Below are 11,458 nucleotides of genomic sequence, written 5' to 3' on the forward strand. Positions count from 1 at the left end.
AAAGGCCTGATGAGATGAGCTACCTTGGGCTAAAAATGGTCCACACGCTGCTGTATTTTAGCTCTGAGTGACGTTTGACTTGCGTGACTTATCCGCCACCAACTAGGGTTCAAGCCGCCATGTTTTAGGGCACTTTCTGCCTGTGAAACAAACATCAATTTTTCTGGCCGCTGCTACAGCAGCGGCTGCAACAATACCAAATTTTTCAGGCATGTGTACATGCCTAATTTTTAGGCCCACTGGTGCAGCACTGTGGCTTCAAAAACCAAACCAAAAATTAAAATCCTCCAAGATGGCACCAATATACCAGTGGTCTAAGCATCTTCCCACCTTGGCCTAAAAAGGGGAGGTGATTCAACAATTAAAAATCTCTGCCATTTACACGTCCACTGATAGGAGACGCGGAAGGTATTAAACTGATATGAACAATACTCCACTCCTATCAGTAGGTCCGTCCCATTGTGATTTATGCCCCCCACCCACCGCGCAGGGATGGGGGCCGGGGGGGAGGAAAGTAGGCCCCCCATTGTGATTTATGCCCACCATCCACCGCGCAGGGGTGGGGGCCGAGGGGGGGAGGACAGTAGGTCACCCCATTGTGATTTATGGCTCCCACCCACCGCGCAGGGGTTGGGGAGGACAGTAGCTCCCCCCAGTGTGTATCAGGGGCTTTGAGGACAGGTGTCAATCCATACCTGCCAAGTGACCCTATGTAGGGGGAACAGTCCCTATTCTGCTCTGTGTCAGTGTGTATCAGGGGTTTTGAGGACAGGTGTCAATCCATATCTGCCAAGTGACCCTATGTAGGGGGAACAGTCCCTATTCTGCTCTGTGTCAGTGTGTATCAGGGGTTTGGAGGACAGGTGTCAATCCATATCTGCCAAGTGACCCTATGTAGGGGGAACAGTCTCTATTCCGCTCTGTGTCAGTGTGTATCAGGGGTTTTGAGGACAGGTGTCAATCCATATCTGCCAAGTGACCCTATGTAGGGGGAACAGTCTCTATTCTGCTCTGTGTCAGTGTGTATCATGGTCTCTGTGGACAGTGAACAGTCTCTATTCTGCTCTGTGTCAGTGTGTATCAGGGGTTTTGAGGACAGGTGTCAATCCATATCTGCCAAGTGACCCTATGTAGGGGGAACAGTCTCTATTCTGCTCTGTGTCAGTGTGTATCAGGGATCATTAGGATAGGTGTCAATCCATATCTGCCAAGTGACCCTATGTAGGGGGAACAGTCCCTATTCTGCTCTGTGTCAGTGTGTATCAGGGGTTTTGAGGACAGGTGTCAATCCATATCTGCCAAGTGACCCTATGTAGGGGGAACAGTCTCTATTCTGCTCTGTGTCAGTGTGTATCAGGGGTTTTGAGGACAGGTGTCAATCCATATCTGTCAAGTGACCCTATGTAGGGGGAACAGTCTCTATTCCGCTCTGTGTCAGTGTGTATCAGGGGTTTTGAGGACAGGTGTCAATCCATATCTGCCAAGTGACCCTATGTAGGGGGAACAGTCTCTATTCTGCTCTGTGTCAGTGTGTATCAGGGGTTTTGAGGACAGGTGTCAATCCATATCTGCCAAGTGACCCTATGTAGGGGGAACAGTCTCTATTCTGCTCTGTGTCAGTGTGTATCAGGGGTTTTGAGGACAGGTGTCAATCCATATCTGCCAAGTGACTCTATGTAGGGGGAACAGTCCCTATTCTGCTCTGTGTCAGTGTGTATCAGGGGTTTTGAGGACAGGTGTCAATCCATATCTGCCAAGTGACCCTATGTAGGGGGAACAGTCTCTATTCTGCTCTGTGTCAGTGTGTATCATGGTCTCTGTGGACGGTGAACAGTCTCTATTCTGCTCTGTGTCAGTGTGTATCAGGGGTTTTGAGGACAGGTGTCAATCCATATCTGCCAAGTGACCCTATGTAGGGGGAACAGTCTCTATTCTGCTCTGTGTCAGTGTGTATCAGGGATCATTAGGATAGGTGTCAATCCATATCTGCCAAGTAACCCTATGTAGGGGGAACAGTCCCTATTCTGCTCTGTGTCAGTGTGTATCAGGGGTTTTGAGGACAGGTGTCAATCCATATCTGCCAAGTGACCCTATGTAGGGGGAACAGTCTCTATTCTGCTCTGTGTCAGTGTGTATCAGGGGTTTTGAGGACAGGTGTCAATCCATATCTGCCAAGTGACCCTATGTAGGGGGAACAGTCTCTATTCCGCTCTGTGTCAGTGTGTATCAGGGGTTTTGAGGACAGGTGTCAATCCATATCTGCCAAGTGACCCTATGTAGGGGGAACAGTCTCTATTCTGCTCTGTGTCAGTGTGTATCAGGGGTTTTGAGGACAGGTGTCAATCCATATCTGCCAAGTTACCCTATGTAGGGGGAACAGTCTCTATTCTGCTCTGTGTCAGTGTGTATCAGGGCTGGGCTTTGAGGACAGGTGTCAATGTTAGGTGATTTCTGCCCTTTATGGATTAAAAGCAGACTCTGCATCAACTGTGCAATTTTCCATGGGAGTTTTGCCATGGATCCCCCTCTGGCATGCCACAGTCCAGGTGTTAGTCCCCTTGAAACAACTTTTCCATCACTATTGTGGCCAGAAAGAGTCCCTGTTGGTTTTAAAATTCGCCTGCCCATTGAAGTCAATGGCGGTTCGCGCGGTTCGCCGGTTCGCGAACATTTGCAGAAGTTCGCGTTCGCCGTTCGCGAACCGAAAATTTCGGGTTCGCGACAACACTAATAATAACACTTAGGTAAGCAAGGACAATTTGGTTTGAACAACCAAAGTCCAAATCGAGAAAAGAAAACAACACTGACTAAAAAGTCTTGAAATCAAACATTCCTAAATTGCCCTGAACAAGATTAATCCTACATATGATAATAGCTGGTAATATTTCTGATGTAAGCCAACAGCTCCACCTGCTGTTCGAAACATAAAGAAATATGTCAAAAATTATGTCAACAGCCATTAACATAAGGCTTGCCCCAAGATTTCCATTGGACCAGGTCAGAAGGTTAAGGAATGACATATAACCCCATGACATATTGATGCAAAAAACAATGGAGAGAGGAGAGAGGAGGAAGACTCAGATGATCTCTTGAAATCCCTTGACATCTGACAATCTAGCAGACATCTTGAAATAATCTTGAAAATAACACCTGAAGAACTGCTTTCTTACTCTTTGCTCATCTTTAAACCTAACCTATCTCTCTACCAGGGAAAAGTTGGAAACACTACCAACTCCAGAACATTTAACTACCATTCACTAACTCTGAATGAACCTGCTCCAGAGACATCCAGAACATCTATCAGTAAATATAAGCCAATTATATAAATTATAAAATTGCATATCTAAAAGTTATTTTTTCACTGGGTAAAAGCTGTTTGGAATCCAGACTTGGGTTCATGATAGCTCATGATTAAAGATTTGTATCTCAAACTGCAGATTGGGAGACAAATTGATATTATGAAATAAAGATAGAATATCAAGAGTTGCCCAGATTAATATTAATCGGATAACAAATCTAAGAAATATTTATCAGATAAAGAATTGTTTTAACTAAATCTGCAAGAATTTAGTTACTGGGTGATCATAATTAATCACTCTGTGAAACAGCAGTGAGCTAATTAGAATCCTATATGAGTTAAAAGCCTTAACTGACTTGTCAGCACTGAGCTGGTTAAATTTCTGTGGCTAGCTGATAAAACATTGCCTGTAGGAATCTGCCAGGTTGCGATCACCTGACATACTATTTGCTGATTGTCTCAATCAATTGTATATGCGTAGACTATTTCATATGCTAACCCTGTTTATTGAAATTGTCATGAACTAACAATCCCATCACTCTAACAAAGTTTGAAATTGCTTTACTGTGATTGTGATGCTAACTATGCCATATCTTGTTCAATGTTATTGAAAACTGTTCACTAATTATCATGTATATTTACACCTATTAACAAAAATACATATTATAATTTTGATAAAAAGTTGTGATATTAATGTATGAAATATTAAATTCGAACAAAGTGCTCTAGGTCTAAGAGTTAAAATAGTGAGTAACGCTTTGCTTTTACATAATAATTGGGAATAGTGCCAATCAAATATCAACCTCTATTTAATTTATATTATTAATTTTAATAATTTTGATAAAAATATTATTTTTAATTAATCCCCATAAATATTCTCACAGTTCCAAAGGATGTACCAGATACAAAAAGACACATCTGCATCAGGGTATGGCATTCGGTTACATCATCGTTACACTCATGTAGATAATGTATTACTGACGGAAAGTACTGACGTACAAGAGGAGCCTATAGAGAGATTAGGCAACTATCGAATAGTCTCCACTCCAAACGTAAGATGGGTGGCAAAGTAGAATGCTCAGTTCACTAGATATCATGTAAATTCCACTGGGACCAATGCAATGGGAGCAACTTGAAAATTAGGAATATGGCATTTTCCTATTCAGGCTGGTTTAGTGGACATTAAGATAAGCCAAATACCAGGGTCTAATGCTGGTAACGAGTAGCAATTAATAAAATTGAGCAGATATTATTGGGATTCCCATTGATTAGGCTAATATGGTAGGTGCACTAGCAAATAAAGGGGTTGTCAGAAATGCCCCAGCAAGAAACCAATACTTTGTTCTGCCACTAATAGTAATTAAGTTGAATGAGTCTTAATTAGTAGATTGGAGGTTAGGACAAACCCTAATACCTGATCGAAGTATAATGATGCCTGTGCGGAAACCTATTGTGAAAACTGTAATTAGAAACTCAACTAGAGGAGGGCAAGTGTGAGAATTGAGGGAGACGCCTCTTAGTGACAAAAGGCGAGTACAAATACGGAACAGTCAAATTATACCGTCTGTGTTCCCTAGTCCTTCCAAAGGACAGGGGAACTTACTGTACAGATAACATTAGATGAGGAAACGTGCTGGATAGCAACTGGCGGTGTAACGCTGAGGGGATGGAAGTAAGGAGGGTACTACATGTGAGGGTTAGACGTCCAAAGTCAGAAGATTCTAAACGTCACTAGTGTCAATAATTGATGCACGGACGGGAGCCATCATGGCCTACATCCCTGTCATGCTGTCTTTGTTTCCAGCTTGGGTGCTGACACAAGGTAGGGGAGCCCAGAGCTAGAAACTGGAGTCTAAACAGCAAAGTTTTCCGAGCCAAAGAAGGAAATGGCACGCCTTTATGTCGAATGGTACAAGATTGCCAGGAACTGTGGCTGGAGTATCCTGGGTTACGACTGGAGTGAAGGGTTTGACTGGGTAGCCTGGATTGAAATATCTTACTAGTTCTGATGTGTGCAACATCTACATGTAGAGTAAATGTGACAGTCATATAGGTGATAGTATAATAACTGGCGGCTTGCATAGTGCCGAATGGCAAAAGAATAGCTAAATGAGGGAAAGGTGAGGCCCTACTAAGTGCCAAGTGGTTCTGAAAGGCTCTAGCTGTGAATTGGCTGAGGGACTGAGGCCACTGAATGATGTGGCAGGAATTTTGACCTTTCGGTGACAAGAAAGAGATTCAAAGGAGTGGCCGTGACATGTGAGACCCTATCTAAAACCTACGGAATGAATTGATAGAAAGTATATTGGAACATACGTATCTTGCCGAGCTGCAGTGTTCAGGTGGGAGCTATCCTGTCACATGGGAGCTGCAGTTTTCAGGTGGAGACTATCCTGTCACACGGGAGCTGCAGTGTTCAGGGGGAAGCTATCCTGTCACATTGTACTGGATATAAAGTTAAACAAAAGGGAAGCAGAAATATAAAAACCTTCTCATCAAGAAAGACACCAGACATAGAATATAAAATCCAATCATTAATTACATGTAATACATTGGATGTCATATATTTACTCACATGTCCTTGGGGGTATCAATATGTAGGGAAGACAACAAGGAAATTGAAAGTTCGTATAGGTGAACATGTAAATAATATAAATTATTTTTTTTTAAATCATAGTGTCTCAAAAAATTACGGTTCATTGGAGAGGAGGTTGTAAAGACAATATTTTAAGCAAAACAGAAATGAAATGGATGTTCAACCTAGATACCTTAAGTCCTGTAGGTTTGAACATAGACTTTGATATAAATGCTTTTTTATGAACCTCTTTTTTTATTAACCTCTACCCCCTCTCCCTCCCCTTTTTTAATTATTCCCCTTTTCCAATTATTCCCTGTAACGGCACCCCGGGCATAAAAGGGGTTAAAAGCTGTTTAGTAGATATTCCCCTTCCAGATATAAAGGCAGCTACCAAAGACACCAATCCGCTGAACTGGAACCATACGAATACTCCAAACCATACGAATACTGCAAATAGCCGAACCGGAAAAAACATACAAATAGGTTTACAGACTGCCAAATAGTAAAACCATACGAATAACCCCCCCAAGTATGAGACGAGGCTCCATATTGAAGGTCAGCAGGTGATCTGTTTAATCTGGGCTACCTGCCTGGTATTTATGCAGGTCTTCCACCAGGTGGACACTCCCCTAGGGCACCTGATGGAAAACTGGGACACATATTGGACATTAACCAATCACGACAGTTTAACAGTAAACACTCCCACATGCACATTATAATCCCTCCTCTCTATCCTGGAGATAATTGGGAAGTAACTCAATTATCTCCAAGGATAGAGGCAAAACTCCATTATACACATGGCAATAAAAGACATAAAAATACACAATGTTATAACTACTGCATAAAACATATACATTCAACATATCCCCAGATAGCTTAGATCTGAGCACACATTATTACCGAATGGCGCTCAGATCACATACATACAGTTCAATTGCCATGGAGCCAAAGTCTTTCACATAGTCTTTCGTTATACGAATGGGCTCCATGGCATAGCTATCTGGGGTAGCACTGTTCACACAGTCAAAGTACCGAATGGAACGGCGTTCGGATAAATGAAGGGGGCTTCAGCGGTGTTCGTGAAGAAAAGTGTCCATTTTCAGTTCCAGAGTTTTGTAGCTGAACATCCGTTTAAGATGGCCGCTGCCATGTGTTTGGCTATACGAACAACAGCCACCCAGCGTTCGTCAATTAAGCTGTGGTTAACCGCAGCTTCTGGGAGATCAATTGCCTGCACACTCCATACCCAGGTGGTCCGGTCATTCATACATTTGTTTGGTAAATTGAATTTACTGAACGCCCTGGCAGAAAGGCACGAACAAGCCTTTCTGCATGAAGAAAAAAGGTTTTTACATGGGGGCCATAATCCTGGGGCAACAGGCGGGCAACCAGGCTTCTCCAGAACATACACTGTGTGCAGAATTATTAGGCAAATGAGTATTTTGACCTTATCATCCTCTTGATGCAAGTTGTCTTACTCCAAGCTGTATAGGCTCGAAAGCCTACTACCAATTAAGCATATTAGGTGATGTGCATCTCTGTAATGAGAAGGCGTGTGGTCTAATGACATCAACACCCTATATCAGGTGTGCATAATTATTAGGCAACTTCCTTTCCTTTGGCAAAATGGGTCAAAAGAAGGACTTGACAGGCTCAGAAAAGTCAAAAATAGTGAGATATCTTGCAGAGGGATGCAGCACTCTTAAAATGGCAAAGCTTCTGAAGCGTGATCATCGAACAATCAAGCGTTTCATTCAAAATAGTCAACAGGGTCGCAAGAAGCGTGTGGAGAAACCAAGGTGCAAAATAACTGCCCATGAACTGAGAAAAGTCAAGTGTGCAGCTGCCAAGATGCCACTTGCCACCAGTCTGGCCATATTTCAGAGCTGCAACATCACTGGAGTGCCTGAAAGCACAAGGTGTGCAATACTCAGAGACATGGCCAAGGTAAGAAAGGCTGAAAGACGACCACCACTGAACAATACACACAAGCTGAAACGTCAAGACTGGGCCAAGAAATATCTCAGGACTGATTTTTCTAAGGTTTTATGGACTGATGAAATGAGAGTGAGTCTTGATGGGCCAGATGGATGGATTGGTAAAGGGCAGAGAGCTCCAGTCCGACTCAGACGCCAGCAAGGTGGAGGTGGAGTACTGGTTTGGGCTGGTATCATCAAAGATGAGCTTGTGGGACCTTTTCGGGTTGAGGATGGAGTCAAGCTCAACTCCCAGTTTCTGGAAGACACCTTCTTCAAGCAGTGGTACAGGAAGAAGTCTGCATCCTTCAAGAAAAACATGATTTTCATGCAGGACAATGCTCCATCACACGCGTCCAAGTACTCCACAGCGTGGCTGGCAAGAAAGGGTATAAAAGAAGAAAATCTAATGACATGGCCTCCTTGTTCACCTGATCTGAACCCCATTGAGAACCTGTGGTCCATCATCAAATGTGAGATTTACAAGGAGGGAAAACAGTACACCACTCTGAACAGTGTCTGGGAGGCTGTGGTTGCTGCTGCACGCAATGTTGATGGTGAACAGATCAAAACACTGACAGAATCCATGGATGGCAGGCTTTTGAGTGTCCTTGCAAAGAAAGGTGGCTATATTGGTCACTGATTTGTTTTTGTTTTGTTTTTGAATGTCAGAAATGTATATTTGTGAATGTTGAGATGTTATATTGGTTTCACTGGTAAAAATAAATAATTGAAATGGGTATATATTTGTTTTTTGTTAAGTTGCCTAATAATTATGCACAGTCATAGTCACCTGCACACACAGATATCCCCCTAAAATAACTATAACTAAAAACCAAACTAAAAACTACTTCCAAAAATATTCAGCTTTGATATTAATGAGTTTTTTGGGTTCATTGAGAACATGGTTGTTGTTCAATAATAAAATTAATCCTCAAAAATACAACTTGCCTAATAATTCTGCACTCCCTGTAGTGGCGAGGTTGGTTTCGCCACATTCCATTTTCTACTAATTCTTTTTAATTCTATCTCATCCTTTTTAAGGTCGCAAACGAAAGTGTTTTTTAATATAAAAAGTATATTTTTTTATATTTTAATATGTTGATTATTTGCTTTTTTATATGCTTTTATTTAAACTATGTATTTTTTTGATAGAAGTTTTGAATAACAGATCGCTATGAACTTATTAGTTGAAGGACGTGCACAATAAAGAGAGACTTTATTTAGGAACTTTGACGATCATGTGACCGGACATTCCGGAAATACGTCACTTTGTTAATCTGCTGACCTGGAAGTGACATAACCGGAAGTGACGTACCCGGAAGCAAGAGGAGATGCACGTGGAGAAGAACGCACCTTTTTGGGAAATTTAAACGGACGGAAGTCTGAATATAGAGCACTTTGAGAAAGACTATTTGTCGAAACGCGTCACTGTAATTGTTATGCAGTTGTATATTTGAGATTTTTAGATATTTTATCTTTTATTTGTAATAAATTTGTTCCTGGTACTTGCTGTGATCGTGGTCTCGACTTTGTAGGGACCCAAAGGGAGAATTGATATCCAGCCAACTTTGAAGCATCTTGTTACTGGTGCCAACTTTTGAGCTTAGCAACCATATTTTATCCAAAGGTGCTTTTAGTCTGAGCCCACTATAGCAGGCTCAGCAAAATGTGAGTGAGACCAATTTTTATTCATACAATTTTTATGTTTTATACAGAGTTCACTATAGTCTACCATTTTTTTTTTTATCTTTTTAGGTATCTACATATTGGTGGTAATATTGTTTGTGTATGTTGAATATACACTACTGGTGTGCTCTCACCATTTTTGTATATTTGTATCCTATTACATGGGAGCAGCAGTGTTCAGGTGTGAGCAGTGGCGTCTCTATCATTCATATTTAGGGGAGAGCACATGGTGGGCCAGGGACAAAAGTAGGGGTGCAGTTATAAAACGTGTGTGTGTGTTTGTGTGTGTGTGTTTCTGTGCGTGTGTGTGAATGCATATATATATACATATATACACACACACACAGGCTCCCTTAATCCATCTGCAAAGTACAGTCTCAGCCAGGTAGGTAATTGTGATAATAATATTCCATATTAATTAAGAATTAATCACTATTGAGCAAATCAAACTATTATAGATAGTCAAGATGGCGCTGGTACACAGTACTGAAAATGTTAATAACCACAAAACACAGCACCAGAATGACTCATGCATGCCGTCACGAGATAGTTATGAGAACAGAGCTAGCTTTTTAGATAAGAGATAATAACCACACAGATCTGGCATGGTATTGTTGATGGGGCTGGCCAGCTGCAGGTCCCATCCAACACTTTTGCAAGGTCTTTGCTGGGCTGCAATGATAAGAAGCTTTGGTGGAAAAGTACATACTATTCACCTCATTGATTATTAATAACTGATAATAGATGAGAAAACTTAGCACTCATTGGAGTACTACCCACCTGTAATACGGACGTGTTTTGCTGGGTCTGCTGATTTCCCAGTAAAAGAGGGTCCCCTTCAAGCCTGAATGCCAGAAGTTCTCTCAGTCGAGTGTAGCAAGCGTCTCTTATGGTGATGTATACTTAAGCTGTTTTTATTAAGCTGTTTCTTTGAGCTGTTCCTTTAAGCTGAATATTACTTATTAAGTCTCTGTTAGTCAATAAAGTTTGTATTGATTATTTACAAGTATTTGATGGCAGTGTTTTTCCCTTTCTCAAATCAATATCTTTAAAAACTTAGGGTAATTGATTATTGCTTTTTGATATTGGCTCTTCATGAATTTAATGATTAGGCACAACAGTAATGTGTCACACTTTAGATGTAGCCGCACTGTCCGTTCCGCTCGCATCTACCCCATGGATTGAAGAATACATGTCTTTTCTACCTTCCCCGTTCCATCCATGTCTCTTTTCCCTTTCCTTTCATGTGCGTTCCATTATGAAGATAATGCTAGGAGATTATGAAGATAACGCTTGGAGATGACATCGACAGACATTGGAAAGCAACCTGCGTTCCACTGAGAGGAAGGCGCCAAGATCTGACGTCATAGGACACTGGAACGCACCGTACTTTGCATTTCTCCCGAGTGTACGTAAGAGGGAGGAAACGCATCATCGGAGGGGCCAAGAGACAACCGGAACGCATGTTCATTGTGGCGAAACCAGCTTCGCCACTGTGAACTGGAGAGGCCTGGCTGCTAGCCTCCTGCCCGCTGACTATGGCCCCTGGACATATTGCACTTTAAAGACTATATTTGGGCATGTACTAATTTGTATTGCTGCTACTGGCCCTTTAAAATCAGCAATGGACATTTTGGGACTACTGTCCCTTTAAGACTGTGGAGCGTAGTACAGTAATCCTGCCTTTAATACTTTCATGTCATGTATGTATTTTTGTATGCAGTTAACCTGGGTTATATATGTGTACAGCATTCATCTGATTGTTCGGTAGAATCACTCCATTCATTGTATTGAGGAAACTACCGAACAACCAGACCACCCAGGACTAAGTGTGCCTCCAATTACCGTTTGCAACAATGTTGCAAACGGGTAATTGGCAATCATGTAATGTATTCTTTGTCCTCTGGGTGGCCGCCA

The sequence above is a fragment of the Pelobates fuscus genome, chromosome 7, assembly GCF_036172605.1.
Source record: "Pelobates fuscus isolate aPelFus1 chromosome 7, aPelFus1.pri, whole genome shotgun sequence".
NCBI classification, from domain to species: Eukaryota; Metazoa; Chordata; class Amphibia; order Anura; family Pelobatidae; genus Pelobates; species Pelobates fuscus.